At 51.7% G+C, this 23,138-nt stretch overlaps 1 pseudogene; it reads left to right on the top strand.

Annotated features, from left to right (window-relative positions):
• The first annotated feature begins 1,129 nt into the window (after positions 1-1,129).
• On the top strand, positions 1,130-20,667 carry LOC126964067 (glutathione hydrolase 5 proenzyme-like; annotated as a pseudogene).
• Positions 20,668-23,138: the final 2,471 nt, after the last annotated feature.

Here is a 23,138-nt window from a genome sequence, read left to right as displayed (position 1 = left end):
AAAGACACATGCACACGTATGTTTATTGCAGCACTATTCACAATAGCAAAGACTTGGAATCAACCCAAATGTCCATCAGTGACAGATTGGATTAAGAAAATGTGGCACATATACACCATGGAATACTATGCAGCCATAAAAAAGGATGAGTTTGAGTCCTTTGTAGGGACTTGGATGCAGCTGGAATCCATCATTCTTAGCAAACTATCACAAGAACAGAAAACCAAACACCGCATGTTCTCACTCATAGGTGGGAACTGAACAATGAGATCACTCGGACTCAGGAAGGGGAACATCACACACCGGGGCCTATCATGGGGAGGGGGGAGGGGGGAGGGATTGCATTGGGAGTTATACCTGATGTAAATGACGAGTTGATGGGTGCAGCACAGCAACATGGCACAAGTATACATATGTAACAAACCTGCACGTTATGCACATGTACCCTACAACTTAAAGTATAATAATAATAAATAAATTTAAAAAAAAAAAAAAAAACAAAAAAAAACAAAGTCCAGCTCCCACTTGTACCTTGGTGATCGTGATGAAGTCATAGAACATCCCTGTGCCTGTTTTCTCCTCTGAGAAATGGCGTTAGTGAGAATTGCTTCCCTTTTTAATCACAGAAAATAAAGCATGCAAAGAAGTTAACTCGGTGCCATTGGGCAGAGAGTGAGAGCCCAGCAAACCAGAGAGATCAGCTTGCCCACAGCAATGGTGAGGAATGCGGAGAGTTGGTGAGGCTGGGGCAGGAAGCAGGCCAGCCTGCCAGAGCCCAGGAACAGGTGAGGGGCAAGAGTGAGCTCCTCACCCTGAATTCTCAGGGGACACAGGCATGCAGGAGCTGTGGGGAGCACAATCATGAGGGCTGCCCTCATTCCCCTGGTTTCCTCCATATCTGACGTGGTCCCAGGGCCCCTCTCCCTGTGTTTCCTCTCTGCCCTGCTTTCTTCCTGGCTGCCCTCCCAGGACTCATTTTTGGTCCTGGTCAGGAGGAGTCTTGAGATAACTATAGGCCTATTAATAACTCCTGTGAGGTTCAACCCGCCGTTTGTTGAGACCTCTGAGCTTAGTCAGAGCCCTCCTCCTGCTGGGACCTGAGAGAGGGCTGGAGGGAGCTGACAGTGCAATGGCAGTTTTTCCTGGGGCTGCCGCTCCAGGACCCACTGGTAGGTATCTGCTGAATTCGAGCTTTCTTTTGGGTCTCTGGGGTTCTGAGGTGTGACTTTCCCTCTGAAGACAGGCGGAGCCCCTGGTGGGTGCCTTAGCCTCAGAAATGGGTCCCCCTGAGCTGGGAGCTGTTCTCCACCCTCAGTGTGCTAGGACACCTCACACCTGGTCCCGTGCATTCTGGCTTCTGAAGCCCACAGAGAGGGTCTGTAGAAATTGCTAGATACGAAAGGGCTACAAATAAGTCATAGGAAGTGTATTTACATAACTCAGTGGTTTTCAGCCATTACATTTACTTCAGCAAAAGAGATATTTAAAAATGTGAATACCCTGTGTCACCCTGCGGAGATTTGGGTTTATTTGATGTGGCGGAAGACAGGCATCTTTGGTTTTTTGTTTGTTTTTTTGTTTGTTTGATTGTAACAGGATCTTGTGCTGTGGCCCAGGTTGTAGCACAGTGGCATGATATGGGCACTGCAACCTTGACCTCCCAGGCTCAAGGAATCCTCCCTTCTCAATCTCCCAAATGGGTGCGACTATGGACCTGCACCACCATGCCATGCTAATTTTTGTGTTTTGTAGAGACGGGGTCTCACTATTCCACCCAGGCTATTCTTAAAGTCCTAACCTCAATCTGTACTCCTGCCTCTGCCTCCCACAATGCTGAGTTTACAGACGTGAGCAACTGTGCCTGGTCCTGTATCTTTTAAGAGCTTCCCTAATGCTTTGAATAGGCACCCAAGCAAAGAAGGCTTTGCTTGCGGAGGCTTGTGGAACCCTGTTGAGGCTGCATCTTCTTCACAGCCGTCAGATTGTTCCCTGAAGTGTCTGCTTAGCAGTGCACAGGCTGTTTACATCGAGGGCTTTGGGGAGCTGTTGGGTTTGGGGGTTGGCTGGGGCATGAGTGTTGGCTGTGGGATCTGTCACAACCTGGTCCTATGGGACACCCAGTCTAGGATCCTTCTTCCCAGACCACCATCCTGCCTCTCACTGCTCCTATGACAGGAGGCCAAATATCATGCTCCCCTGGACAGAGGCATCCAGGTGCAGGACTGAAGTGGGGTGACTCGCATCAGGAGGGGTGCAGCTGCTTGCTGGAAGGGTGTTGGGAAGTGTTGGTCCGCCAGCTGTCACGTCCTCCTGTTCTGCCGAATCCCAGCGATCCTCACTTGGTGTCTGGGTTTCAGAAGGGTGTGGCCCTGGGTTCTTGGCTGGCTGAACTGGTGCTTTTGCAGCCTCTGGGGCTCTTGTATGTGAGGCCTGACCTGAGTTTCTTCAGGAAACTTTTGCCCCTGAGGCTGCCTCCTGCTTAAGAGCAGAGCCTTTGTGTGGAGATCTGGCTGGCCTCCCTAGCGCCCAGCCTGTCCTGTCCTGTTATGTCTGGGTTTGAGGCTGTGTGCAGGGGTCTCTTCACATAGAGGAGGCAAGGCCAGTCGTGTGGGTCAGAGTGAAGCATGGTGATCCCAGCTGGCTGTGCCCAGCCTTTGACTGGAGGAGTCTGAGAATGACCAGGCCTGGGGAGCTGCCCTTCCTGGGAAACAGCATGTCCCCTCCCCTACTGTAGAGTTTCTGGATGTGACCCAGAGTGTGCTGGGCCTCTGTAGCATGTGCTGGGTGTAGCCGTGTGATTCAGGGTGGGAGGTGCATGGGATCATCTGCTCTGAGCCAGGTAAGGCCTGGACAGGACTGGGGCAGCCCTCAAAGAAGCCAAGTCTGATGGGAGAATAGGCATGGGTAGAGAGGGGACACAGTCACCAGGGCTGTGTGTCACCTGTTCTTGCTGCTTGGTCTGCCCTGGGAGTGAGAACAGAGGTGAAGGCTGCTGTGGACCCTCTTTGGCTTCCTGCAAGCAGGTGTTCATGGGGGGAGCAAGGCAGGTGGGGGAAAAAACTGGTCTCTGAGGTGTTGAGTGGTTTTTTTTTATGTCATTGTCCTTTTTCTCTCTGCTGTCCCCAACAGCTCTGCTGTACCAGCCCATTGACCAAGTAAGTCACTCAGAGCATCCTGGTCCTACGCACCAGTGTTAAGGCCCCTGAAGGGCCAGAGAGGGCTTAGGAGTTTCTCAGAAGACTGAGCCCGGTGTGGGAGGGCACCAGAGTCATTGAGAACAGACCATTTGAAAAGTCAGGCAGAGGGATCCTGGGCCCTGAGTATGCCTCCCTGGCCTGTGGTAACCATGCCAACAGGGCCAGGGCCTCAATAGAGCTTAGCTACTGAGCTTGGCATTTGGCCAATTGCTTTCTTGGTGGAGGCAGGTAGGTCCTGCTTCCCCAACCCCTGTCTTTTTGTCTCCAGGATCCTTGGAGCAGCTGCAGGGTGGGTAGAGGGGTGTCTCTCCCGGCTGTTTGGTGAGATGAGCCTCCACCTGGCTGCCTCTGCCAGGAGAAAAGAGTAAAGACTGCAGCAGGGAGAAAAGCCAGCTGGGGCCCTTTTAGAGTCAACCCTGCTGCTCTGATTCTAATGTTCAGTTCAGATTTTGCAGGCATGTGTGTGGGTCCCTGAGGGCCTGCCCTTTGAATTCTTACGGTGAGGACTGAGCATTACCCAGGGGCTTCTCACCGATCCCTGGAAACATATCCCTCAATTCACCAGCTCGTCCCTTTCCAGGACATGCTGAAGCACACACCTGTGGACCACCCAGACTGCCTGCTGCTACAGGATGCCCTCCGCATCCCCCAGGACTTCTGTCTGGCATCAGTGAGGACATTGATCCCGCTGGACTGTAGTCACAATGGACTCCCAAGGGGCAGGTGAGCTCAGGTCCCAGCAAGGCCTCACACTCAGGTTGAGGAGCCCAGGGTGGACCAGATCCTCCGATGATACAGGCATCACTCTGTGCCCCTTGTCTCTGCAACCCTGATACCCCATTCCCAGCCGAGGAGACGTCTTCAGTCCTTGGTCACCCTGATTTGATTCCCTGTGGCATTCTGGGCCCTAGGCTGAGAGCTTTAAGCCCAGTGTCTCAATAATCCTCCTAAGAATCCAGTGAGCCAGGAGAGGACACAGGCCTGGAGAATCTCTCCAGGTCTGCCACAGAGTCTTTGAGCTGTGTCAGAGCTGGATTCCTTACCTGGTTCTGGCTGTCTGGAGGTGCCAGACATTGTCCCCTGCACCAGGGAAGTCGGACTGTGAATACCTCATTCTTGAATGCAGACATCTGCCTCTGGCTAGTGTGATGCCATCAGGGTGACCTGGGTGGCTAAGGGAGCAGGACATCTCAGCCACTTTAGATCAGCCTTCATGAGCAAGAGCCAGGAAGGGAGCCCCACAGAGGGAAAGGCTGGTACTAGAGGTGGCCGAGGCCATCCAGGTTGCTGGAACATTCCACATGGGCTCCTGGATGTCGAACAGCAGTTTCCCTAGGGACCCTTCTTGGTGCAAGGGTGGGGGTTAGCCCAGTGAGGGGAAGCAACACTCAGCATTAGAGGCACAATTCACCCCTGTGGGTCGGCAGCCTGGCCCAGATCAAAGGCTGCATGACTGATAGAGGTTGTTAAGTGGCCCTTAGGAGTGAAGACTGCCTGGGTTCATGCTCATTTGTTACATTTGCGAGCGTGGGGCAGGTCTGGAGAGTGTCTGATGGTGCATAAGGAGCTGTTTCTGTGCAGTTGTTGGTTCTGGTTTGCAAAACCATGGAATGTCAGTAGTTTGTTTTGGTCTGGGGATATCTGAAAAATCTCTGGAAGACTTCGAGTAGCATCGGTTGTAGGTCATCTTAACTGTACATTTTCAATACACACACCTACATATTGCAGTATACATAGGTCCCACAGTGTGTCATGGAGACAGGAAAGACTGGGACAGATGGTCACTGGCCCATGGGAGTCCCCCTGACTCTGAGGGTGGCTGAGGGGAAACTCTGGAAATCCTCATGGAGTAGAAACCATCCAGAGCCCAGGTGAGCGGCATCTGTAGACCCCAGGACACTTCAGCATCCCAGCAAAAGGCAGCCTGGGGTCTCCCATTCCCTGGGTGTATTTTTTTTTAATGTATCTATCATATATGAATTTGGGTTTGGTATTTGGCTCCCTCATTGTGTCTGTTCTGTATTTTTGTGTTAATGCGAATACCATATTGTTTGGATCACTGTAGCTCTTCTATGTCATTTTTAATCAGGGAGCATAATACATCCATGTACTTTGTATTTCCCAGTGCTGAGATTGCTGGATGACATAGTAGTTGTATTTTTTCATTTGAGGAGGAACTGCCGACTATTGCTCATAGTGTGTACACCAATTTACATTCCCACCAGTAGTGTCAAAGAGTTTCCCTCTCTGCAAATCTACACTGTTGATTGCCTTTTCAAAATTCTGTTTTTGTTTTTGGCAACATACATCTTATGTGGATGGGGACACTCTTTTAGTGTGGCTTTGCTTTAAATTTTTTTGATGATTAGTGATGTGGACAAGCTTTTCCTTTACCTGTTAGTTCATTTCCTGCCTTCTTTTCAGCAATTTCTATAGGTTCTTTGCCCAAGTTTTGTTGGATTATTTGGTTTTTGTATTTTCGTACTCTGTATTAGTTTCTGGTATATGTCAGATGAATACCTTCAGCGATATAATTCCTTATACTCACTGCCTCGCAACATCCTCTGCTCATTCTCTCTTCTGCTCAATGACCACTGCCTGTGACCCATTCTTCTCCCTCCGCAGGGCAGGGCCCCGACCTCCTGCCTCCCATGTTTCCTTATACTCATGGAGGCCTGGCCCAGTGCGGGGCCAGCCACATGGCACAATGTCCAGACAGGCCAGTTGGCATGGAAAATGGCATCTGGGGTCTCTGAGTTGATTATTGAATGCAGACTCATCCCGCTCACAACCAGTCAGCACCACTGCCACCCAAGCAAACCACCCGGGAGCCTGGAAGTTGCTCTGCCCACCTGTTGCCATGGGCACAGACACATACCACAGGGAGGACTGACAACAGACCCAGGCCGTCTGCCCCTGGTGTCCAAGGATGACATTCAGGGACCTGAGGATCACCCCAGCCCACCCACCACAACCTGTGTCCATGTAGGCTCCCACAGGGCCTGAGGACAGGCTAACCCCTCCCAAAGAACCCCCACCCCACAAGTGCCCAAGTACTCCATCCAGGGACCTGGGGATAGACCTGCCCTTCCTGCCAATTCTGGCACATGCTTGCACCAGCAGGGGGCCTAACAACAGGCCAGACCACCTGCTGCCGGCATCCAAGCCTGCCATCTTGGAGCCTGGGATCACCCTGCTCTACCCATGAGCACCATCGGGGGCCCCAGGGCAGGTTCATCCCACCTGGCCTATGTATGCATGAACTAGAAATGTGTTTGCCTGCCGGGTGCAGTGGCTCATGCCTATAATCCCAGCACTTTGGGAGGCCAAGGCGGGTGGATCACCTGAGGTCACGAGTTCGAGACCAGTCTGGCCAACATGGTGAAACCCCATCTCTAAAAATTAGCCGGCTTGGTGGCACCTGCCTGTAGTCCCAGCTACTCTGGAGGCTGAGGCAGGAGAATCGCTTGAACTCAGGAGGCGGAGGTTGCAGTGAGCCGAGATTGTGCCACTGCTCTCCAGCCTGGGAGATAGAGTGAGACTCCATCTCCAAAAAAAAAAAAAAAAAAAAAAGCGAAAGAAAAACAAATGTGTTTGGGGCTGTGATACTTTCAACAACTCAGAGACATGGGGAAGCAGTTGATACGACACAAAAAAGTCCATGGCAGATCCACCTGACAGATGTGATGGCAGTTCTGCTATAAAATCAGTCTTGGTTTGACATTAAGGTTTGTCACAGCTCTTGAAAATTTGGCAGTGAGGTTGAAGGTCTCTCAGAAATTTCATGTACCCTTGTATTGTGTATGCACGAATAAAGTTAGAAAATTTTTTTTTTATCTTTCTCTAGAAACAAATATGAACTTGGGTTAACTTTCTGAGTTGGTTCCCTTGGAAACCTGGAAAAGGCGGAATGTCATCTGTGTTGGGTTACCAGACTACATATAAAAATGGCCCATAGTTGGTCATCATTATCTGAATTGGGAGAGCTATGAATGAATTGTAAACAATGGGGGCGTCTAGAGTTAGAGAAGAGTAATTGCAATTTTTGAAGTCTGCCATCAGTTGGTTTTGCTATTGTTAGAAATGTTTTGAAGTCTATGGTCAACTTTTTGGTGGCTTACTTTGGAGAAAAAATCAAGAGGTAAACCATACTTTGGGTTTCCCTGAGTGCAGTGGTGTTTGTAACTAGGCATGTCCATTGCTGGGACTCTTGAAAACTTTGACCATGGGACTGTTAAAAGAAATCTCAGTTCCTTTTTGGGACACAGGCTTCTAAGCCGGGTAGCCCTGTGCCCACCCATGTGACCTTGTTCCTTTGCACCTGAGGTGTCACTTGGGGAGCAGAATCCAGAGAGTAGCCCCTGGACTGAAGTGTGGACAGCTGTGAGGACTCCTGCTAAAGACACAGGCATGATACCAGTCTGCTGGCACATGGTGTTTCATGTTTTGTATCCTTCTACATGATACCAATGGCACTATTGGCTTCATAGGGACGATTTTAGTCATGTCAATGTTAGATGTATAATTGAGCTAAGGCCAACCGAAGGCATGGTGGGCATGTCAACATCACTAATCATCAGAGAAACACAAATCAAAATCACAATGAGATATCATCTCACCCCAGTTAAAATAGGACTTTGTCAAAAAGACAGGCAATATTGAATGCTGGTGAGGATGTGGAGAGAGGGGAACCCTCAAACACTGTTGGTGGGCATGTAAACCCCTGACCTCAAATGATCTGCTGGACTCCTCAGCCTCCCACAGTGCTGCTGAGATTACAGACGTGAGCCACCATGCCTGGCCACAAGTGGTATTGTTTTAGTTTATATGCGATGGTTCATTTCAAGTACATTGAATACAGTTCCCTTCTGCCTGTTTGTGTTGTATCACAAAACCCATAATGAAACTCTAAGACCAGAGCATTTGTGAGCCACTCCTTGATTTTGAATGGGGCATGGATGGACTCAACCTCTTTTAATTGCTCCAATGAATCCCATGAGATTTTTAAAAAACTTTCACTTTAGATTCAAGGGGTACATGTGCAGGTTTGTTACATGGGTATATTGTGCAATGCTAAGGTTTGGGGTATGAATGATCCCCAGAACCCAGATAGGACCCAATATGTAGGTTTTCAGCATTTGTCCCTCTCCCTCTCTCCCCTCTGTGGTTGTCCCCAGTGTCTATTGTTCCATCTTGATGTCCATGTGTACCCAGTGCTTAGCTTCCACTTGTAAGTGAGAACATGTGGTATTTGGTTTTCTGTTTCTGCTTAATGTGCTTTAGATATGACCTCCAGCTGTATCCATGATACTGCAATGGACATAATTTCATTCATTTTTATGGCTGAGTAGTATCCCATAGTGTGCATGTACCACATTTTCTTTATCCAATCCACTGTTAATGAGCATCTAGGTTGATTCCATGTCTTTGCTCTTGTGAATAGTGCTGTGATGAACATACAGGTGCAAGTGACTTTTTTTTTTTTTAGAATGATGTATCTGCCTTTGCAGATATACCCAGTCATGGGATTGCTGTGTTGAATGGTAGTTCTTTTCTAAGTTCTTTGAAAAATCTTCAAACTGCTTCCCACCATGGCTGAACGAATTTACAATCACACCAACAGTGTATAAGTGGTGGTGCATGCCTCTAATCTCAGCTACTCAGGAACGCTGAGGCAGAAGAATCACTTGAACCCCAGAGGCAGAGGTTGTGGAGAGCCGAGATCAACCCATTACACTCCAGTCTGGGCAATAAGACTGAAACTCCATCTCAAAAAAAAAAAAAAAAAAAAAAAAAAAAAAGAATTCACAAAGCTCAATAATAAAACATGGGGAAAAAAATTGAACAGACTTAAGAAGATACAGATGGCAAACACACACATGAAAAGATGTTCAACATCATTAGTCATTAGGGAAATGCCAAAGTAAAGCCACAGAGATACTGCTACACACCCAGAAGAATGGCTAATGTTTAAAAAACTGACGATGCTACATGCTGTTGAAGATGTAAAGCAACAGGAACTCCCAAACACTGCTGATGGGGATGTAAAACTGCAGCACCACTTTGGAAAACAGTTTGATGGTTTCTTACAACATTAAAAATACATCTACCTTATGATCCCCGCATTCCACTCCTAGGTATTTACCCAAGAGAAAAGGAAATATATGTCCATGTAAAAACTTATGCATTAATTTTCATAGCAGTTTATTTGTAATAGCCAAAAACTGGAAACAACTCAAACGTCCATCAGCAGATGAATGGATAAATTGTGACACACCGTCCAGTGGAATACTCGGCAATAAAAAGGAACTACTGGTACACATGAGTAAGTCTCAAAATCATTATGCTAAGTGAAAAGTCAATAGAAAAGAGTACATCTGGCCAGGTGCAGTGGCTCACGCCTGTAATCCCAACACTTTGGGAGGCCGAGGCGGGCGGATCATAAGGTCAGGAGTTCAAGATGAACCTGGCCAACATGGGGAAACCCCGTCTGTACTAAAAATACAAAAATTAGCTGGGCGTGGTGGCGTGCGCCTGTAGTCCCAGGTACCTAGGAGGCTGAAGCATGAGAAGAGCTTGAATCTGAGAGGAGGAGGTTGCAGTGAGCTGAGACTCCACTCCAGTGTGGGTGACAGAGTGAGACCCCACCTCACACACACACACACACAAAGTATATTTTATATGATTTTATATATTTCAAAACCTATAAAATACAAACTATGGAAACAGAAAGCAGATCAATTGTTGCTTTTGGATGGTGGTGGGCAGGGAGAAGCAGGAGGGAGGGATTACCAAGAGGCATGAGGAAACTTTGGGGTGACAGGTACATTGACTACCTTGATTGTGATAGTGGCTTCATGGATGTGTATATGTGGCCAAATGTATCATATTGCACACTTAAATCCAGTAAATGCTTGGAATGTCCACTTCATTGTGTTTCAATTATACCTCAATGAAGGGTTATTGTAAAAACTAAAATATTATTTTTAAAAAACAGGCTGGGCACGGGGGCTCACACCTGTAATCCCAGCACTTTGGGAAGCCGAGGTGGGTGGATCACAAAAAAGATAAAGTAAATAAAGGCTACAAATAAACAGTCAGATGAAGAGATAATATAAGGTGAGGACTGGAAGACTCCCAGGTACAGAAGTTTCTGTCCTGCTGGAGTTGGACATGTGGATAGTTGGGTTTTTTTGTTGTGGCCCAGGCTGGAGTTCAGTGGCTCTATCTGAGCTCACTGCAGCCTCTGCCTCCCATGCTCAAGTGATCGTCCCCCTCAGCCTCCCAAGTTGCTGGGACCACAGGCATGTGCCACCACGCCCAGGTAATTTTTTTTTATTTTTGTAGAGATGGGGTCTGTCTATCTTGCCCAGGCCAGTAGTGAACTCCTGGGCTCAAGCCATCCACCTGCCTTGCCCTCCTGAAGTGCTGGGATTATAGGTATGGGCCACTGTGCCTGGCCGTGGATGAGTTCTTATTCACCTTCCTGTCAGCCTCCACATGAAGCTCCCCAAACCCTGCCCCCTTTGGCCTTTTAAATAACATAATTTAAAAATTAAAGACAGGGTCTCACTATGTTGCCTACGCTGGTCTTAAACTCCTGGTCTCAAGTGATCCACCCACCTTGTCCTCCTGTAGTACTGGGATTACAAGATTAGAGATGCCAGCAGTTAGGTGGCTAGGTGGAGTCAGTGTAAAGTCCTAGAAGATGCATTTTAGTAAAAACAGCCACCTGACAGCTGGCATCCATCCATTCAGTGAAGATTGTTGGGCACTGTGGATACTGTGGAGGAGGCAGCAGTAGCAGCCGGCCTGCAGAGTGAAATGCAGTGCCGGAGGGCTTCAGGATGAGGTGGCACTGTGATTGGTGTCTGAGGAGTGACTCCATGATAATGGAGTCAGTGCAAAGTCCCAAAGACCCGGAAGGAGCAATAGGAAGGACAGTTCATACCCAGCTGCCCCACTCCAAAAAAAAAAAAAAAAAAAAAAAAAAGAGGAAAGGACGGGCGCCAGCAAGGTAGGACAAGGGGGGCTGCTGGAGTGTTTTCTTTTTCAGTGGGGGAGGGGTGTGCTCAGATTGCATGCCAGTTGCCAGGGTTACAGTAGGGAGACAGCAGTGGGGCTGAGACCTGTGATTGGGAGTCTTCAGGTAAGAGTGGTGGCCCATGGGGACTGGCAGTCAGGTGAGACTGGGAGTGAGGTGTAGAGGTGGGAGCAGCTGGACAGGACCAGTGAGGATGCAGGGGCGGCTGCCCCGGGCTAGACTCTGGCTGCTCTGGCCGTTGGAGGTCTGGGGAGGCAGCTGCTTAACTCAGGCTTGGGCACGTCCACCCGGCACATCTGAAACAGCCAGCAGGGGTGCAGACTTGTCAGTGACAGCATTCCTGAGCCCAGCATCCAAGAAGCAAGGGAGGTTGAGAAGGTGCTGCTACGAGGCAGGAGGAGGTAACGGGAGCCCCCAAAAGTCCAGGTGAGAGCATGGTGTGCGTGGAAAGTGCTGGGCAGTTTTGGCATCAGTGAAGTCATGGGGGGCTGTGTGTGAACAGGTGGGCTTGGGCGTCACCAGGGAGCCTTGAGACAGGAGCAGGTTAGTTCTCCTGGAGACCAGGCTGTGGGATAGTGTCGGGACTGGGGCATGGACAGTCTTCCTCCACCCCCAACCCCTCCTTGGAGCTTTGAGACACTGCAGATAATTAGCAGGTGATGTGATAAATACTACCTGTGGAGGGTGCCTTGGGCAGGGAGGACAGGGCGCATAGGAGGGTCACCCTTTGGGCCCCTGCTCTGAGCTGCTCATCAGGAAAGGAGAGAAACTACTACAGGCCCGGTGTTGGAGCCTGGTGAGACCCTGTGAGGCCTCGAAAGTAGCAGGTGCCTCCTACAGTCTGCGCGTGGCCATCTCAGGGAATCCACCCAGCAACTGTTCTAGTTATCCCTGTTCTTCAGGTAGGAAACTGAGGCCAGGAAAGGAAAGATTACCAAGATTACCCACACTTTCAGTGGCTGGGGTTGAGTTTGAACCCAGGGACTCTAGGACCCATGCCTCTGCCATCCTGCCTCTGAGTTTGGGAGTTGGACTTGGTCCATCAAGTGCCAGGCCAGCCCTGCTGCTGAGTGCTCCCAGGCATGCACAAGCTGACAATTCTGAAGGGCCCAAGCACTCGGCCATGCTCCAGCCTGTGTCCTCACATCAAAGGTGGGTGCTAGAATAACAAATGCTGCAAATGGCACTGGGGGTGTTGGCCAGGCTCTGGGGGCACAGGAGCTCTGCCCATGCCCACAGTTGGCCTGTGCTGACCTCCCTCCATCACAACTGAGTGGCACCAGCCCTTTCATTGAGCTGAAGTCTTCCCTCCATCCCTTCAGTGTGGTCTTTGTGACTCAGAGAGGCTGTGACCAGGTACAGGATCTGGGGTGGCCCCTGCTTCTCTGCTCTGTGGCCTTAGACAGTGGGCAGGATCTGAGGTCAGGCCCACCTGCAGCAGGTGTTATAAAGAGGCAAATTGGGGCTTAATGTTGGGAAGAACTTGCCAACCAACTACAGTCCCACTGTCTTTGAAAGTAGTGAGCTCCCCATTGGGGAAGGTATGTAAGCCCACCTTTCTGGGATGCTGGAAGATCAGAGACCAAACACTTGAGATTCTGTGATCCTAATATTGAGTCAAATGCTATGATGCTTGGATTTGAAGTCAGTTCTATTTAGCCAGTTTACCAAGTGTCTCCTTGGTGCAGGACACCAGGAGACACAAAATGACCTGGATAATAATGGGTTTCTGGCTCCCAGGGGTCCCTGAGATGTTGTTCTAGCAGTTCTGGAGTATGGGCCAGGCACTGCTGGCATCTGGACCCATCCGCATTGCTCGCTTATTGTCAGCCTCATGACTGCGGTTCGCGATCTCACCACCCATGCACCCCACCCCCCACCCCGCCCCACCACGGCCCTCACCATGGCCCGCTCAGGGCATGAGGCTTTCTGGGTGATTCCTGATACTCAGTGTGGTCAGCTTCCTGGACCTGCCAGCGGGGTGGGGCTGCAATGAGACGCCAGTTGCAGGAAGTGGTTTGCACAGCCTTCCTGGTGTCGTGGGTCACTGTCTTGTCGAGTGGCTTTCATCAGGTCCCTTCCCCTCTCAGGCTGCAGGTTCCTATGCCAGGAGCTCCCTTCTTGCCCCACCAGTGCCTTGTTTTCCCAGGTACAGAGCTGGGGCAGATCCCAGCCCGTTGAAACAGACAGAGCTTTGGAGGCCACAGTGGGCCCATTTCTCAGAAGGGCCGTGTGGCTGGATGCTGAGCCGGGCACTGGACTGGCCCCTTGAGCCTCCTGTCTGGCAAAGGCCCCTGAGGCAGTGTGGACTGCTGGTGCCAGCACACAGGGGTGACAAGGAGATGAAAGTCACTAGGATGGTGGGGCGGCACCCCCCCAAGCTGTGTTGGTAGCTACCCCTGGCTGGAGGCCAGCTTGGCCCTGGAACGCTCCTCAAGAAACAAGGACACAAGAGAGCCAGCTCAGCCAGCCTCCACCTAGCGCCCCAATCAGCACTCCCTTCTTCCCATGACCCCTACCCTCTGCCTGCCTCCTGGAACTGGCCAAGGAGCTAACTGATACCCACCAGGGTCTTAATGAGTGAGCCAGGGTTAAGGGGTTACTGGACCCGGTCACACATTGACCAGTTTCCCAGGGCTCTCAAAGTCCAGACTGGCCTGGCCTTGAAGGTCTTAGTTCAGCAACCTCCTTTTCCAGCCTTGACACCTCAGGGCTCAGGAAGGGCCTAGGGTGGTCAAGAGGTCTGCTGAAGCCCTCACTTCCTGGAAAGGCTCCAATTCCTGGCCTTCAGGGTCAGGTGGTTCCTTCTGCCTGGCAGGTCCTCCCCAGATCCAATCCCAGCTCAGGCTGGATTCCCTATTCTGGTGTCTGCCCCTCCCCTAGGGCTCTTCCCCCTGGGGTGACCGTACTATCTCATGCCCAGCCAGGTCAGGGCTCCTTGAGAGAAGAATCTGGAGGGGCCAGGATTTGATGGGAGAATGAATGATGGAATGAAAGAAGGAATTTAAGCGTGCGCCTTGCTCAGACAATTCTGGCAAGCTGCGGACCATGTGTGGACCTCGATCTGAGGGCTGAGAGGCTTGGGCCTGCCAGCCCTGTGGGGGCACCCACCCCATCTCATTGAATGGGGCAGAGCAGGTGACGGTGTGATGGATGGACGGGCCTCATCCCCCTGCTCCCACTGCCTGGGGTCCTCCATCAGCCTGCCTGCTCAGAACCCTGAAATTGGGCGTTGAGGAAGGACCCTCCTGGATCATGTGACTCCCTTCAGCCCAGGTGACCAGGGTCCTTGGAGTGACAGTTCCTAGAACCCTGCCTGTAGCCCTGCAAGTTGGGGAGAGGGCCTGTTAGGAGAGGCATCCCTGCCCTGGGGTTGTAGAGGTGATCTAGGCTCCTCAGACCTTGTGGGGCCTCAGATGCTTACATCTCCAGCCCCTCCTGGTGTGGGCATCTGGCTGCACCCCAGTTCTGTGGCCCCATCTTCCAGGGAACCTTTGGTCTAATCTACCTTCTGCTGAAACCCAGCCTCATTGAGCCCCACCAAGGCCTTCGGAGCTCAGGTCTCTCATTCAGGGTTTGAGACCCCACCGGACTCAGACCTGCAGCCGTCCCAGATCACACAGCCCCAGGGATGGGACCAGGAGCCTGCCCTTATCCCACCTGCAGCAGTTCTTGTGCCTTTAAAGCCTCCCCCACACTGCACTGCCCACCCCCAGGCTGCCAGGGGAAGCGGGGAAGAGAGGAGCTGGGTCACAGTGGGGAATCTTAGCTTGGTTTTCGTGTGCTGCTGGATGACCAGATCCGGAGTCAGTCCAGTGAGCCAGCGAGTGAGGGCAGCTGGCTGTGCCCCAGTGCTGTGTGACCCAGAGGAGCCACTCACCCTCTCTGAGCTGCTGGACATCATAGGTGTGGAAGCTCAGGCCAGGGGACTCCTGGGAGTGTCTGGAGGCCTGAGTTCCATTCTCAGCTCTGCCATATGCTTGCTGCGCTCTACAGGGACTCCTCTTCCTTTTGGAGCCTCGGTTTATGCACCTGTGCGGTGGGAATGAGTTGCACTTCAGGGTGAAGGGGGTGAGACTCATGTGGGTGCATCCTGCAGAGGGATCCTACAGGTGGGGAGAGCCCTGGGTTCTTTATCCAACTGCATCTGAGCTGTGGGGGTGGGGGGGTGTCTCTGTTTCTTGGCTGATAAGTGGGTTTGAGAGAGGTATGCTGGTGGGTGGAGGGCTGGGGCAGAGTCACCTGACTTATTCAAAGAAGCCCTTGAGAGAGCCGTGGCTTCTTAGAATTAAGAGGGAAGAGTGGGCCGGGTGCAGTGGTTATGCGTGTAATCCCAGCACTTTGGGAGGCCAAGGCGGGCGGATCATGAGGTCAAGAGATCAAGACCTTCCTGGCCAACATGGTGAAACCTCTTCTCTACTAAAAACACAAAAATTAGCTGGGCATGGTGGTACACGCCTGTAGTCCCAGCTACTCGGGAGGCTGAGGCAGCAGAATCGCCTGAACCGGGAGATAAAAGTTGCAGTGAGCCGAGATCATGCCACTACACTCCAGCCTGGGTGACAGAGAGGCTCCATCTCAAAAAAAAAAAAAAAAAAAAAAAGAGAGAGAGAAGAGTGCAGCATGAAGAAACAGGCCTGGGAGGATCTGGCAGCCCTGAGTGGGGGTGGGGGGTCAGCTCTGGAGTAGAGCCAGAGCTGTGATGGGGTTGGAGGACCCAGTGTCCTTCGGCCATGATTGTCCCACTCCTGGGCTGTGGCTGTGGATTGCGGTGGGACAGGGCCAGTTGTGCAAGGGGTCATTGCCCGACTCCAGGGGGCACCTGCCACCTCTCAGCTATATATATACGGATATATATGTAGTTCTTTCGACAGGTTTCCAGCAGGTAGTGGTTATTAAATCTTACTGAAGGGGTGTTTCTTCTCACTCTCAACTCTGCACTGCAAGGGTAGACAGTGTGGGAGATGGATTCCAACTCCAGGTCTGGGTGGTAAGCGTCCGGTCCAGGGGTGTAGACAGGCCTGGGGAAGCCCCAGAGATCTCTGTGTTCTCATACCCAGGGATAGTGACTCCATGCTGGGGGCTGGCAGCATAAGGGGTGGGTGGGTCCTTGGCTTACCTGCAGGTCTGCAGACCTCCTGGGGCCAGCTGACCTCGGTAAATCCCTTTTGTCTAAGCTTCAGTGTCCTGCCTGTGAATGGGGTTACGGCTGTGCTCCAGTTTCACCCTTGTGGCTCTGGGGTTGTGGTGACAAAGCCATCAAGCTGGGTTGGAGACTGGCTGCCGTGTCTACCTCTTCCTCATACTCCTCTCTCTGCTGCATCCTGGGAAGCTGCTCAGCTCAGCCTAGATTAGGCTCAGTTGTGTCTGTGTGTTCAAGTGATTGCACGTGTGTTGGAAGTGTGTGGTACTGACACCAGAGTCAGTGTCTCTGGGTGAGTGAGGCTTGCACATTTCTGGGGACAGGAAACTCACTACCTTATGTGCCCAGGACAAGAGCTGTGGGGTCTGGAGAAGACTTCTAGGCCAACCCCTGCAGTCTTTCCTTGGGTGACATGGCTTCCCCAGACCCATTTCCCCCTAGGTGTCCTCTCTGCATTCAGAGGGTAGAAGACTGACTGGGACAGAATGTGACACACTTAGCATGTGAGGAAAAGCCTCCTTCATTCTGTAGGCCCTACCTCTGTTGACATGACCTTTGATAAAGTGCCTCCCTTCCTGTCTCCCCACTTTGGAACCCGCAGCTGCTGCCAGGCTTCTTCTGTGCCCCATCGCAGGCAGCTCTCTGTCTCCCTACTTTCCCCAGCCCAGGGTTTTCCTTTTGGGTCAGCTGCGGGGGTCTGGGCCATCGTTTGCCCACTCAGACATTCTTCCTGCCCACCTGCTGCTGTGAATCCTGCATGTCTCATACGCTCTCAGGCAGAGAGGAAACTGCTGAGCCGGCCAGGGCAGGGGACGGAGCCCTGTGACTCTCCACTTTAGACCTCTCCCAGCTGATTGCCATGGAGTGCAGCCACTTAGCAGAGCCAAATCCCCTGAGGTTCCTGTCTGCTGTCTAGCCTTCAGGGACAGGTCATGGGGCCTTGGTTCCTGCCCTGTCATCTTCCCAGTCACCCTGATCTTCATGGGGAGGAACAGCCAGGGAAAGGGTTTGGTCATGGTACCTCCACCCTAGGGCTATTGAGGATCTCTCAGTTGTTTGTCTGGTGGGTTCTGTCCAGAGCCCATTTGAGAGCAGTGGGTGACAGGACAGGCCTATGTGACCCAGGCAGGCAGCAATATTGGGTCAACCTTCATGTCCCCTTCTGTCAGCTGGGGCAGCCTGGAAGGATGATCATGGGGTAGGTGTTTGGTTTTGTCTTGTTTTGAGATGGAGTCTCGCTCTGTTGCACAGGCTGGAGTGCAGTGGCACAATCTTGGCTCCTTGCAACCTCTGCCTCCTGGGTTCAAGCGATTCTCCTGCCTCAGCCTCCACAGTAGCTGGGATTACAGGCACCCGCCATCATGCCCAGATAACTTTTGTATTTTTGTAGAGATGGGATTTCACCATGTTGGTCAGGCTGGTCTCGAACTCCTGACCTCAGGTGATCCACCTGCCTTGGCCTCCCAAAGTGCTGGGATTACAGGTGTGAGCCACCGTGCCTGGCTGCAGCTCTATTTTGACAATTTTCACAGCCTCTTCCCACTTCCGGAGGTTGCCAGCCTTCCTTGGCTTGTGGCTGCCTCACTCCAGTCTCTGTCTCCATGGTCATTCTGGTTTCTCCTCTGCTCTGTGTCCTCTCCTCTGTGTGTCTGTCTTATAAGGACACTGTGATCACATTTAGGGCACATCTAGATTAATCCAGGATCATCTCCTCCTCTCAAAATCTTTAACGTACTTTAGGCTGGGTGCGGTGGCTCATGCCTGTAATCCCAGCATTTTTGGAGACTAAGGCGGGTGGATTCCTTGAGGTCAGAAGTTGGAGACCAGCCCGGCCAACATGGTGAAACCCCATCTCTACTAAAAATACAAAAATTAGCTGGGCGTGGTGGCACATGCCTGTAGACCTAGCTACTCTGGAGACTGAGGCAGGAGAATCACTTGAACCTGGGAGGTGGAGATTGCAGTGAGCCAAGATCGTGCCACACACTCCAGCCTGGGTGATAGAGCAAGACTTGCTCTCCAAAAAAAAAAAAAAAAAAAAAAAGGCCGGGCATGGTGGCTCATCCCTGTGATCCCAGCACTTTGGGAGGCCAAGGCAGGCAGATCACTTGAGGCCAGGAGTTTGAGGCCAGCCTGAACAACATGGCAAAACCTCGTCCCTACTAAACATACAAAAAAATTAGTTGCGTGTGGTGGTGAACACCTGTAGTTTCAGGAGACTGAGGCACAAGAATCACTGGAACCTGGGAGGCAGAGGTTTCAGTGAGCTGAGACCGGGCCATTGCCTGAGCAACAGAGTGAGACTGTCTCAAAGAAAAAAAAAAAAAATCTTTAATATACTTTTCCACTTAAGGTATTAGTCACTCTTGTGCTGTATAAGGTAATATCCACAGGTTTTGGGAATTAGGATGTGGGTGGATCTTTCTGCAGAGGGGGGGCAACATTCAACCCTTTACATAGGGTGACCCCAACCTGTGCCCCGACCCCTCTCTAGGGTTCAACTTCTCAGCAGAGTCTGTGGCCAGGCCTGAGGGGAGGGTGAACATGTACCACTACCTTCTGGAGATGCTCAAGTTTGCCTGGGGCAGAGGTGGAGGCTGGGGGACCCTCACAGCCACCCGAAGCTCCAGGTGAGGTTGCTGAGGTTGCTGGGATGGGGGGCTGTCCTCCTCCCTGGCTCAGGACTTAGCATGAAAGGAGGGTCAGGCCCGGCAGGGGGAGGTTGGAGGGAGATGTATGTGGTTCTAGGCCAGGGCAGGACTGAAAGGGATCCCGGGGTGACAGGTACAGGGGTCAGATGCAGGAGTGGCACCATATCTCAAAGGACCTGGAGAGTGGGTGGAGTCTAGACCTAGCCTGGGCTTGAGGGAGGCCTGGCCACAAGGTAGAAGACAGACTGGAGGTGGCTCCCATGGGGGCTGAGCTTGTCCTGCCCTTGGTTCTATGGATCCCGCTTGGCCCCTCACTGACCCTGCCACCTGCCCACCCACCCCAGAGTGCCTCCTGGGACCTGCTGGGGGAGCCCTGGCCCAGCTCATCCGCCAACAGATCGATGGCTGGGGGGACCACCAGCTCAGTCACTACAGCTTGGCTGGGGCCTGGGGCCACAGGACAGGCATGTCCCCTGTGTCTGTGCTGAAGGAGGATGGCGGCGCCGTGGTTGCCACCAGTACCATCAACACACTGTGCGTGGGGCTTGGGGGAAGATGGATGGCTTCACTTCTCCTCTCCTAGACCTGCACTCCCCCAGCCCCATGTCCCCTCACTTGTCTCCATGGGGCAGCACCTTGCTTTTGGCCTTTGTCTCCTCCTCTAGTTCAAAAGAGGCCCCCACCCCTGACATCTCTGGCTGAAAGGCTGCTGCTGGGGTGGCCCCAAGCGAAGACTTATCTGGGAATGGGTGGCCTCACTCAGAAGGGTGTCCTGATATGGGGGCACAGGTGGGTCTTTGGGGACCCCTCCTGGTTGGTGCCAGGGAGAGAATAGTGGCTCCAGCATGCTTTGGGGCAGCGGTAAAATGAGGGGGTCCTGAAAGGTGGGCAGGGCAGGCGGTGTCTGGTGGGAACCCCGGGTCCTAGCCCAGGCTCTGCCTCCACGGCTGCAGCTTTGGAGCAATGGCGTATTCACTATGGACAGGCATCATCCTCAACAATGAGGTCCTGGACTTATGCGAGCAATGCCCCCGGGGTTCCGGCACCACCCCCTCACCTGGTGAGAACAAGGCTTCCCACCCGGGGTCCACAAGGCCCCCAACTATGGAAGAGGAGGGAGGGGGCTGGGCTGGGGCTGCATGCTGACCCCTGGATGGGTTACTGCACTCGCCAAGCCACTGTTTGCTCAGCAGTGAATGGAGACAGGGTGGGTAGAGCTCCCGGAGGGTTCTGGCCCCCAGTTCCAGGCAAGTGTTCCCCGTCCTTCATGGTGCCCTCCGTCTTGATCAACAAAGCCCAGGGGTCAAAGCTAGTGATTGGTGGGGCTGGCGGGGAGCTCATCATCTCTGCTGTGGCTCAGGTTAGTCTGGAGAGCTCCTGGCTCCAGTGTCTCCTCTCTGGGCAGCATACTGTCTGACTCTCCCTGGAGTGGGGATGTGAGGGCTGATGTAGGGTAGCGGGTACCCCCTTTCTCCCTGCATCCCTCATCTCTCCCCCAGGCCATCATGAACAAGCTATGGCTTGGCTTTGACCTGAGAGCAACCCCCATCCTGCATGTGAACAGCAAGGGCTATGTGGAGTACCAGTCCAGCTTCAGTCAGGTGAGGCTGAGGTCTGAGCTGGATGCCTAGGGCAGACCCTACTCCCCAAGTCCATGCTGCTCAAAGCCACCTGAGAGGAACTCAGTCATTGAGATTCCTAGGCTAGGTACACTTCAGCTTTGGGGGCCATAGGAGTTGGGGACCTTGATGGGTGAGGCCATCAGTGGCCTCCAGGCCAGTTCCGTGGCCTCCAAGACAGAGAGCAGGGTGTTGTCTATGCTGCTCCCAGGCTGAGGATCTCAGCACCTTGGTCTCTGTTCTGTGGTTGATGCCATTTTTCAGAAGTGAGTTTTCCTGGCTGGGGCCTCTCAGACTCTCCCTCATGGTGACTTTTTCCTTGTGTGATTTGCAACTTTATTTGTAAAAGAGGTTGTTTTACCTGTGGCAGTCTGTAAAGTGATTTTCTTCTGGGGCACTAGGGCATTGGTGATAATTTTTAGTATATATAATTTTTTTTTTTTTTTTTTTGAGACAGCATCTCACTCTGTTGCCCAGGCTGGAGTGCAGTGTTGTGATCACAGCTCACTACAGCCTTGACATCCTGGGCTCAAGTGATCCTTCCTCCTCAGGCTCCCAGGAGCTAGGACTATAGGTGTGTGCACCACACCTGGATAGTTTTAATTTTTTGTTTTTCATAAAGACAGGGTCTCTCACCATGTTGCCTAGGCTGGTCTTGAACTCCTGAGCTCAAGCAATCTTACCACCTTGGCCTCCCAAAATACTGGAATTGTAGACATGAGCCACCATGCTTGGCCTACAAACATTTTTTTGATTCCCCACAGAAGCCCATGGTGCATCTCCAGGGGGTGAATTCTCCTGGCTGACTCCCCCTCCATCCATAGACAGAGACTCAGCTTCCTTGGAGCATCTTTGGGTTGATGGATGCCCTTTGTTAAGAACTATTTAAAAGAGTGATAGCGGCCGGGTGCGGTGGCTCATGCCTGTAATCCCAGCACTTTGGGAGGCAGGGGTGGGTGGATCACAAGGTCAGGAGTTTGAGACCAGCCTGGCCAATATGGTGAAACCTCGTCTCTACTAAAAATACAAAAGAAAATTAGCCAGGCATGGTGGCGCATGCCTGTAGTCCCAGATACTCAGGAGGTTGAGGCAAGAAAATCACTGGAACCCGGGAAGCAGAGGGGGCAATAAGCTGAGATTGCATCACTGACTCCAGCCTGGGCAACAGAACGAGACTCCATCTCAAAAAAAAAAAAAAAAAAAAAAAAAATTCACACAACTTATAAATTGAGAAAGGAATCTTTCTTTCTCTCTCTTTCCTTCCCTCCTTCCTTCCTTCCTTCCTTCCTTCCTTCCTTCCTTCCTTCCTTCCTTCCTTCCTTCCTTCCTTCCTTCTTTTCTCTTTTTTCAGACAGGGTTTGCTGTGTCATTCAGCTGGAGTGCAGTGGTGCAAGCATGACTCACTGCACCCTCAACCTCCTGGCCTCAAGCCATCCTCCTGCCTCAGCCTCCCAAGTAGCTGGACCATAGGTGTGAAACATCACACCTGGCCAATTTTTAAAATTTCTTGTACAGACAGGGTCTTGCTATGTTGCCCAGGCTGGTCTTGAACTCCTGGTCTCAAGCCATCCTCCCTCCTTGGCCTCCCAACGTGCTGGGATTACAGGTGTGAGCCACTAACCCCGACAAGATTTATTCATTTTTTTTCTCCAACTTGTATTTTAAGTTCAGGGGTCCATGTGCAGGATGTGCAGGTTTGTTAAATAGATAAATACGTGCCTTGGTGGTTTGCTGCACAGATCAACCCATCACCTAGGTATGAAGTCCATTAACTATTCTTCCTGAAGCTCTCCCCCATCCCCCAACTTACTTTCCTTCCTTCCTCTCCTCCTTTCCTTCCTTCTTTCCTTCTTTTCTTCCTTTCCTTCCTTCCTTCTTTCTCTTTCTCTCTCTCTTTCTCTTTCTCTTTCTCTTTCTTTCTCTTTTTCTTTTTCTTTCTTTTTTCTTTCTTTCTTTTTTTCTTTCTTTCTTTCTCTCTCTCTCTCATTTCCTTTCTTCCTTCCTTCCTTCCTTCCTTCCTTCCTTCCTTCCTTCCTTCCTTCCTTCCTTCCTTCCTTCCTTCCTTCCCTCCCTCCCTCCCTCCCTCCCTCCCTCCCTCCTTCCTTCCCTCCCTCTCTCCTTCCTTCCCTCCCTCCCTCCCGCTTTTTCTTCTTAGCGTGGAGCCAGTGAGAAACAGATGACAAGAGGGGATTACATACATAAGTTATTTTGGGGGAGGCAAAGGATACTAGTGAAAGACACATGGGGAAGGAACTGGCATAGGAAGGGCGCTTCATAGCTCCGACCGCTGTGCAAGCAGAGGGTGGGGGAAGGGGGGTATGAAGAGCCCCAGACCACAGGCAGGTCAGAAACAGCCTCAGCAGACTGAGCAAATCTTTACATGGGGGGTGCCCATTAGAGGATCCCTGCTTCCTACGGGAAGACCTGGCTGTGGCCACCCCTTGGCTCCTCACTGCCTGGATTCAGCCCATGGGAAGGAGGGCA

This window comes from Macaca thibetana, chromosome 10 (assembly GCF_024542745.1).
Source record: "Macaca thibetana thibetana isolate TM-01 chromosome 10, ASM2454274v1, whole genome shotgun sequence".
NCBI classification, from domain to species: Eukaryota; Metazoa; Chordata; class Mammalia; order Primates; family Cercopithecidae; genus Macaca; species Macaca thibetana.
Note: the sequence above shows the minus strand (reverse complement) of the source record. Positions and strands in the feature narration are given on the sequence as shown.